This window comes from Zootoca vivipara, chromosome 9 (assembly GCF_963506605.1).
Source record: "Zootoca vivipara chromosome 9, rZooViv1.1, whole genome shotgun sequence".
Taxonomy (NCBI): Eukaryota; Metazoa; Chordata; class Lepidosauria; order Squamata; family Lacertidae; genus Zootoca; species Zootoca vivipara.
The window spans coordinates 64,815,674-64,825,089 of NC_083284.1; the positions used below are offsets into that span (position 1 = coordinate 64,815,674).

Below are 9,416 nucleotides of genomic sequence, written 5' to 3' on the forward strand. Positions count from 1 at the left end.
TTATCACATCCATGCCATCTGATAGCAAAACAAAGGCTTAATTAGATTTTCCAGTAATATAATACATTTTGTATACCATTTCCGCTAATTTACATAGTTTTGTATGCATTCCTTGGTGGAAGAATAGCACTAAAATATCTGAAAAAATATAATAAATTCAAAAAGAGTTGTGTTTTAGTTCATGTACTGTTTCACAAAAAACTTGTGAACCTGGGAAATCCCCATGAAAATGTAAAGTAAATGTATTTCTTCCCCACCTCTAGGAAAACATGTTCCCTATCTTTGATTATGCATTTGTGTGTGATAAAGAGAAGGCGCATCTTAACTTCTTCCTCTACCTATTGATGCATAGTTAGCATTGCTTGGAATATGCAAACCTGCCCTGCTACATTTGTCTGAAGCAAAGGTTGATTCGTTTAAAAAAGAAAGAGGAATAAAGGACAAAAGTGAGATGCTCAACACAGTGTGGCAAATGCACACCTGACTGCACCAGGTCAAGTTGTACAAAGCAATCAGCTCTGAAGCTATTTTTGAACACTCATTGCCAGTGGGTTATTACCTACAAGCGGTGAGTCAGCACAGTTATCCGTGGGATATAGTCAGTAGCAGGTGTTCTGCTGCTGGCATATCTCAGCTTCAGGATTTATAGGATTCTTTCTTATGTCACGTTAGCTTAGTTCTCTGCCTCCCTGGCCTTGTGCACATGGTCAACAGCCATTCTAAAACCTCAGGGAGGGGAAAAAGCACCATTTCTTCCTCTTTGTGGGTGATAAGATGGTTTGGGGTTACTGAAACAGTTTCAGTTTCAGGAAATAATCACGTCTGCGAGCCAGTTAAACCAGCAAACCTAGGTTGTAAACTTGATATAGGCTGCAATTCTAGGCACACTTACACAGCGGTAAATCCCACTAAAAGCTAGCTGGCCTTACTTTGGAGTTTAGGGGTGAAGTGGAAACAGGGATGTAGGAAGGCAGAGGTTTCCATTTTGACCTGCTTTGGCCACAATCAGCACTGTTTCTGTTTCACTGCAGTTTGGTTTCTGCCAAATACTACAATCACGTTATGCATCTCTCTCTCACTCTCACACATTCTGTCCACCTTTTGGTGTTGTTTACTTTGCTATCCTTCAAAGAAAGGTAATATTATCACCTTGATTATTATTTTAGCTAGAAAGAGGGGCTCTTGGGAGGCAGGCTCCCAGCAGTCTTCTTCATCCCAGAACAAAACATAGGCAGCTGCCTCTTATGACATCAGTCCATTCAACCATCTAGCTCAGAACTGTCTGCTGGCAGCAGCTCTCCAACATCTGAGAATGGGACATAACTGAAGATGCCAGGGACTGAACCTAGGATCTTATTCATGCAAAACAGATACTCTACCATTCGGCTATGCCCCTTCCCCTAAACTCTACTAAAATGATGGTGTCTGATTCTTAGGTCTCAGCTTACGGCACACTTACTAGGTTAGCCAGTAGTCTGTTAGTCTGCCAATTATAGTTATACACACATATATTTCTACAGTGGTACCTCGGTTTACAAACACAATTGGTACCGGAAGTCTGTACTTAACCTGAAGCGTACTTAACCTGAAACAAATTTTCCCATTGAAAGTAATGGAAAGTGGATCAATCTGTTCCAGACGGGTCCGTGGAGTACTCAACCTGAAGCATACTTAACCCGAGGTATGAGTGTAATTGGTTTCAGAAGTCTGTACTTAACCTGAAGCGTACTTTCCCATTGAAAGTAATGGAAAGTGGATTAATCCATTCCAGATGGAGTACTTAAACTAAAAATACTCAAACCGAGGCATTCTTATACCGAGGTATGACTGTATTTTGGACTACTGCAATGCGCTCTACATGGGGCTACCTTTGAAGGTGACCAGGAAACTGCAATTAATCCCACTGCAATTAATCCCACCGGGACCACATAACAGAGATCTACACTGGCTCCCAGTACATTTTTGAGCACAATTCAAAGTGTTGGTACTGACCTTTAAAGCCCTAAATGGCCTCGGTCCTGTATACCTGAAGGAGTGTCTCCACCCCCACCATTCAGCCCGGACACTGAGATCCAGCACCGAGGGCCTTCTGGCGGTTCCCTCATTACGAGAAGTGAGGTTACAGGGAACCAGAGAGAGGGCATTCTCGGTAGTGGCACCTGCCCTGTGGAACGCCCTCCCAGCAGAACTCAAGGCAATAAGTAACTATTCTACTTTCAGAAGACAACTGAAGGCGGCCCTGTTTAGGGAAGTTTTTAATGTTTGATGCTATATTGTTTTTAATATTTGGTTGGAAGCCACCCAGAATGGCTGGGGAAACCCAGCCTGATGGGCGGGGTATAAATAATATATTATTATTATTATTATTATTATTATTATTATTATTATTACATGTGTCGCATCCAGTCTCTCCTAACAGCAAAACCCTTTTATTCATTAGTGAATATGGCACTGAAATTCTTCGCTAGTGGGAAACAGGCAAGGAATTTAATTAACTCAGCATAAAACGCATGCAGTGAGAATGAAGTAAATTCAGAGAAAATAAGTTTCTAATAGAATTTTTTTGTGGTACTGTAAAAAAAAAACATAATGGAAGTTGATTTGATTTACAGATTTCAATAAACTCAGAAATAAAGGCCTTGTTAAGGAATTTGTCACTAGGAAAAAAGAAATATTTTGACGTTACAGTTTTGAGAGACATGAATAGCTCATCTCCCACAAATTAAATTTGGAGCTTTAACAATATATTTTTTTATTTAAAAGTGCAAGTATTTTGCTCACAAAACATTGCACACTATAGTTTTAATTCAGCTGAGGATTGTAATTGTGTGATACACCACACACTGATCAAAAATAAAAGGGCAGCAAATAAATCAAAAGGAAGCACAACTGAAAGTGGTTAAATTCTGTTATCAAGAAATTAAATGTACAGCAGCGAGAGCAAAGATGGTGGGCCACTTTTTTGTGATGACCAATGATTTTCAGCTAATAAATTTGACTGACTGTCTTGATTTGATCCTTAACAGGCACCAGATTTTGTGCAAGATGTGACATTCTTAGACAGCTGGCAAAGGGTTACCATAATGCTATCAAATTAAGAATCTGACTGGAAAATTGCCCAGAAGACACTTCCCTGCTTTTTAAAACATGGTGTGCAGGTTGTCCTGGGTGGGGTAGGGATTCTTTTGAAGCAAATGTATAAACACAAATTCCCAAACATACATCTGTATATGTCATTACATTTAACAGAAATAGTTCCTGTCCAAGCAAAGTTGACTTGCCTATTACCTTATTAAACTGAATTTGCTCATAGATTTGCATAAGGAATATGGAACTATTTTATGTGGCAGCTTGTTTGGATACCCTTTTAACTGTGTATCTCAGCAATTTGCCTTTGGCGACGCAAATAATAATAAATGTTGTTTAGAGCAAAGTCTAGATTATCCTGTAACCTAAAATGGCAGTGGATGAAAGACTTTGACGTTGTACTATTGAATTAGGTAGACTTGTGTCTATGCATGTTTCTATGAACAGACACACTTTCTTCTCAAAATTACTAGTCACATTTTTATTGAAATAGGTCAATTATTTCTGGTTAAAAAACAAACAAACAAAGCTGAACACTTGTATTTCCATGAAATCCATTAGTGCTAAGTTTTGGTGTGTGTTTTTTTGTCTTTTTTTGTGTGCTATCAATGAAACTGGAATGTTTTTCATATATGTATTATAAGGTTATATGAGCTCAATAGGTCAGAAAAAAATAAGTACAGTGGCTTCATTGAATTATGCGAACAAATAGACAGCAAGTTAGGAAATAAAACCAACAAAAATACATAGATACCTTTGATATATGTAGAATTAGAGACAGTCAGTGTTGGTTATCTAGAGTGTGTCTGAGGGTGAGAGAGAAAGACAAAGAGAATTTAATGCATCTGTTGTTATTTGATGGTAGCGAAACACTATAGAATACCAGATTCTACCTTTAACTTTAACTGTACTAATTAGAAGTGTGCTATTATTTTGGTGGTGGGGGGTTAAAATTATTTCATCAGTCATAGGTTGGGTGAGCAAAAGAAATTGCTTTGAACTGTTCAGGACAGCTTGCTGTCCTCAAAGGTTTTGAAGATACCCCTTCCCCCGAAAGCAGGAGAAAATTAGTCCCCCTTTTTCAGGGGGGGGGGAATACTTTTGGGAAAAGTATGGAGGAAAGTTTCTGCCAACCTTGGAACGAATTCCTTAAGAGGGGCGATGCCTCCTGCCTCCCTACCACTACCCTCCTTCTTTGTAGCCAAATTAAAGTACTGTTTCAGTTCTGTTAAAGGTAAAATAGGTTATCTGGCTTGCTACCTCACTTTATTTGGAAAACCACTAACAAGGCCAAGTGGCACAGAAAAACCTCGGGGGAGTTGTATGCAGCGTGTGTACTGAAAGTTAGCTGTTCCTTTATTTAGGGCTGGGGTCTAATCTCAGTGGCAGAATTTCCAGATAAGAGTGGTGAGGTGTCTCTGACTAAATCCTTGGAGAGCTACTGCAAGTCAGTGTAGACCAGGAGTGATCAGTGAGCTTCCTTGGAATAAAATTCCATAATTGGGGTGCTGCAACTAAGGATGGCCTCTCCCCCGTTGTCACACACTTCACTTTTGTCAGGGACTGTGCTGAGGAGGGCTGCATGGTAGAGGAATGGTAGGAGCCTCCCCCTGCTTCTGCATGGTTTGCAGAAGGGCATAGTTCAGAAGGCAGAAGCTGGGAAATACTGGGTGGGGAACAGCTAGAAGAAGAAACACTAGGAGAGAGAGGGCTAACAGATTCACAGTCTCTGGACAGCATTCCTCCGCTCAGCCCAAGGTCGAGAAGTGCTCAGAAAGTCTCAGAACAGAAAGCACAGAGGGTACAAGCTCAGATTACAAGACGTAGGAGTGAAATAGATTAATAGGGACTGAAGGGGGGTGAGAGCCTTAACTGGGAGCACCGCCATTCTGGGTTGGTGCTTTCTTTTTTCCTTTGCTGTGTTTATTAGAGAAACTAACTGGTAAAAATTCCTTTAGTTTGATCTCCTCATTTACGGCCATGGGGGAGGAAACCGATTCCACGAAGCCTGACAACTTTGCATACTCACAGGGCTATGGGAAGCATTTAAACTGAATGCTTACAAAGGTCTTGCAGTTCTGTGGGTGCTCGACTTCATTAGTGACAAAAATCTCAATACTTGTCAAGTCCCAGTGGCACAACTGCTTGTGCTAACTCTTTGTGTCCCGGTGGCACAACTGCTTGTGCTAACTACTTTGTTTCAGATTATTGTAGCAGCACTGAGAAAATGGTCCGGTCTGAATAGTAAATTCCTTTCGGATGAAAATCAAAAGCAGAATCCTTGCTGACCTGCTAAATGTGTGCTACACCTTTCTGTTTAAAAGCTCTCTGCAATCATAATGTCTGTTTATTTTTTTCAGAAGATATGCTTAATATTGTGCTGCATACATATTAAGTTCATACTGCTAAATCCAAAATGGGATGCTTCAGCATTTGATAGAAGTGCATAATTCCACCATAGGTGATAAATCAGCCAAGATCTATCTGTGCAATCCATCACACAGATGCAACAAATTCACACTAAATGATAGCTTAGTTCAAAAACTAATATGAGAGCTTTTGGGATCACATGTCTCATTCATAAATCTTTAGGCACATCATAACTCCTTTATGGAAAACTATATAAAAGGAAGAAAATTTCAAATGCATTATCTCAAGACTTCAGAAATATTTAGGCTGCAATGCTATCACACTTTATTTAGAATTAAGTCCCACTGAATCCAGTGATACATTCTCCCAAAATATGGGCTATAAAAAGGTACCTCAAACAACTAATGACAGCTCCCACGTAGATATTTATGGAGAGAGAAAATAGTGCCCTGTGGCACCCCATAGCATAGCATAACGACTGAGGCCCCCCAAAAGCATTCTCCTAGTGATGCTTTCTGGACTCGGTTCCATAGGCAGGGCTGGAATTATTGAAACACAGTGTCCTGAATTCCCATTCCACAGAGCTAGTCCAGGAAGGAGCTGATCAATGGTATCAAAAGTTGCAAAGAGACTGAGAATCAGGAGCAAGGCCACACTCCCCTTGTCATGCTCTCGGTAAATGACATTTCAGCACAAGTAGAAGGATCATACTAGATATGGGGAAGAAATGGTGAACCTACCTAATGTGCGCTTTCTGAAACAATGCGTGAAATGAGGCAAAGCCGGTTTTTTGAAATTCACACTTTCCTGAATTTTTCAAAGCAGTTCTGCAACCAAGCAATATGTGCAAAAATGCACGTAGTAGGACAAAGTGTGCATACTAATGCATATATGTGTGAAAATAGCATACAAAATGCATTATATTGGGGAGAAAATACTTGTGGACTGTACCGGGGGGGGGGAGGCATGAAAATGGTGGTGAATTTTCATGGGAACTTTAGTAACCCACAAGCTGATATGGAAATATGGATAACTGAATTTAAGATTGGGGAAAAATGAGGAACTAATAAAACAAAAATTGACAAATTTGCCCTTTCCTATCCCATACAGGTCTTAACCACTCAAAACAGAAATGGTTGGGGTCTGAAGGGAGGACACAATAACTATGTTGAGAGGTGGAGATGACCATTGGTTTGCTGAGGCAAATACATGAATATATGAATATGCATCTTGGGGCAGCCTACGGCTAAATGTAATGCCCCCAACATATTCTGCCACTCTTAACTGAAGGCCCTTTATCTCCTCCCAGCACCATGGAATCAGCCCTTGTAGTCACATCAATTGTTGCTTTAACCAAAAGTCTGGTAGAAAGTCAACAACAAAATGCTTTTGAGGCAATAAAATTTGAAAGCCAGATTCCCTGCTGTTTTTTGTAGTAAGTACCTAACAGCCACGTTGATTGACTACATACGGAATTGTCAATTTAAGTGGACGCCTCTCTCTCATCTCAGAGCACTATATGCCTCTAATCAGCACAGAGAAGTATCACCTGAAACTTCTCACAAAGTATTTGTGCTTTTAGCCTACAATTATACTGCCTTTTCTTTGTCTTCTCTTTTCTTCTTTGTGATGATGTATGTATGCACACTCACACGCAGACACACACATACAAATGCATATGACTGCGGTGGAGTATGTCCTGAAATGGCATTTCTGTACGCTCTGGTTTCCATCACAGTGTTTTGTTGTGCCAGAAGCGGTTTAGTCCTGCTGGCCACATGACCCGGAAAGCTGTCTGTGGACAAATGCCGTCTCCCTCGGCCTGAAGCGAGATGAGCGCCGCAACCCCATAGTCGCCTTTGACTGGACTTAACCATCCAGGGGTCCTTTAACTTTCACTTTACCTTTTACATCCTGATAGTATGCTGCATGCAGTATATCTTAACTTTTATTTATGCATTACATCTTTAAATAAATATGAGTTAAGTACAATATTTGTTTTAATAACACACACACACACACACAGGCAATTTACATCCCACCCTGGCTGTGAAAAATAGCAAGCTGAAACTTAACGTCAAGAACATTATGAACTCTCAGGTTTTAAAATGGGCTAAGAGACATTTGTATATTTAATAACACACATAAAAAAATGAAATGCTATCGTTACAATGAAAAGCAGAATGAGTAGGAGCTTATTGATAAGAGAACAATAGTCTCCCCTTTCGCTTCACTTCACAAGTACTGTCATTCTGGGATAGTAGGGATTAATTCACCTTATTATTATTTCTCCAACAGAAAGACATCTTGTTTCCTTGTTAGTCATATATAGTGCTCACCATTAAAGTATCTACATTTCCCGAAAGACAACATAAAATTGCCAGAAAGTGTATCTTTCCCGCTAAAACAGGAAAATCTTAAATACACAGTTATGAAACAGTCCTTGTTTAATGTCTTGGCAATTGATCACCACACAACTCCAAATAAAGTAAGTTGTCGCTTATTTACTTTATTTATAAACCTACTTATAGGCCATTTTTTGGGACTTAGTCCTCTCACCATGAAAACAAAGTGCAGGTTCAAGGATGAAAAACACAAAGATTGATTTTTAAAACTCCATAAATCTCAGCAAAGATTTTAAAATTCGTGTCACTCTAAGAAAGCTTTCTTAAAGTACAAAAAGAGAAGGAAACCCCCCCCAACACACACACACACACACACACAGAGAGAGAGAGAGAGAGAGAGTTGTACCTTGATTTTCGAACAGCTTAGTTCATGAAAAACTCATAACTCGGATGTCGCAAACCAGGAGGTAGGTGTTCTGGTGTTTTGCAAACTTTGCGTTGGAAGCCGAACATCCGGCGTGGCTTCCACAGCTTCCGATAGGCTGCAGGACGCTGTAGCCAATCGGAAGCCGTGCCTTGGTTTCTGCACATTTTGGAAGTTGAACAGACTACTGGAACGCATTCTGTTAAAAAACCAAGGTACGACTGTATTCACCTAAAGGTTTTCAGCAATGAGGCCAAAAGCACCTCTGTGGGGAAGGAATTCCAGTTTTAGGGTTAATGTAGCACTTCAGAATACCCACCCCCAAGCTGATGCTTTCAAGGTGATGCTAGACTACATCAGCCATTATTTCTGGACCCTGACTATTGGCCATGAAAGCTAGGTCTGATGGGAGTTGGGAGGGTACCAGTTTGGGGAAGACAGCTTTAAAATGTTCATATACATTATCCCCATAGTCAAGTTTGTTTATTGCTGCCTTGTGCAATAGTGCATCCATGGAGAATTCCCAATGCAGAAGCCTCATATATCACAGGGCATCTGGGAATTGTGCAAAGTATGAACAAGTTGACCACTGTTTCATTTCCCCATAACTCCTTTGGAACTTCATTCTTCAGTAGGGTCATGATAAAATTGGCAACTAGGAAGGCGAGGCAGGACCCTCCACAAGCCAGGAGGCAGAGTCATGGCTCTCCCCTGGTGGCTTCTGCCACCGCTTTCCATTGGGATGCCAAGTGGCCCAAGTGTCAGAAGGAGGTGTAATTTGCTGAGAAAGTCACCTCCCTGGGGAAAGAAAGCCTGGCATCGGCCATGCTTGAAGTACGAAAAATACAACAAGACCTTGACTGCAGGTGGCCATGCAGGGCATTTTAGGAAGCCTTATTGCAACCACCTTTACTACCTGCCTTGTTTGGACCAAAAGGATTTGGCTACGGAGGTGCTGAAAGCCACACCTCCAAATGAAGTTCAGGGCTGGAAGAATGGAATTTGTTGTGGATTCCGGCAGTTTCACAAATAGTATAGCCACAATGTGTCTCTCCACCCCACCCTTGCAGCAAGCTAGCTTATTATGAAGGCTTTCAAAAGAGGCACCATGCTAGATTTCTGGGAGATTTCCTACTTCTGTATGTGGGAAATATTTCAAACTGGAGACCAGAATATTTTTGCTAATTTTA

General features: G+C 40.6%; 1 pseudogene; it reads left to right on the top strand.

Annotated features, from left to right (window-relative positions):
* The first annotated feature begins 8,865 nt into the window (after positions 1 to 8,865).
* On the top strand, positions 8,866 to 9,204 carry LOC118083566 (cysteine-rich protein 1-like; annotated as a pseudogene).
* The last annotated feature ends 212 nt before the right edge of the window (positions 9,205 to 9,416 follow it).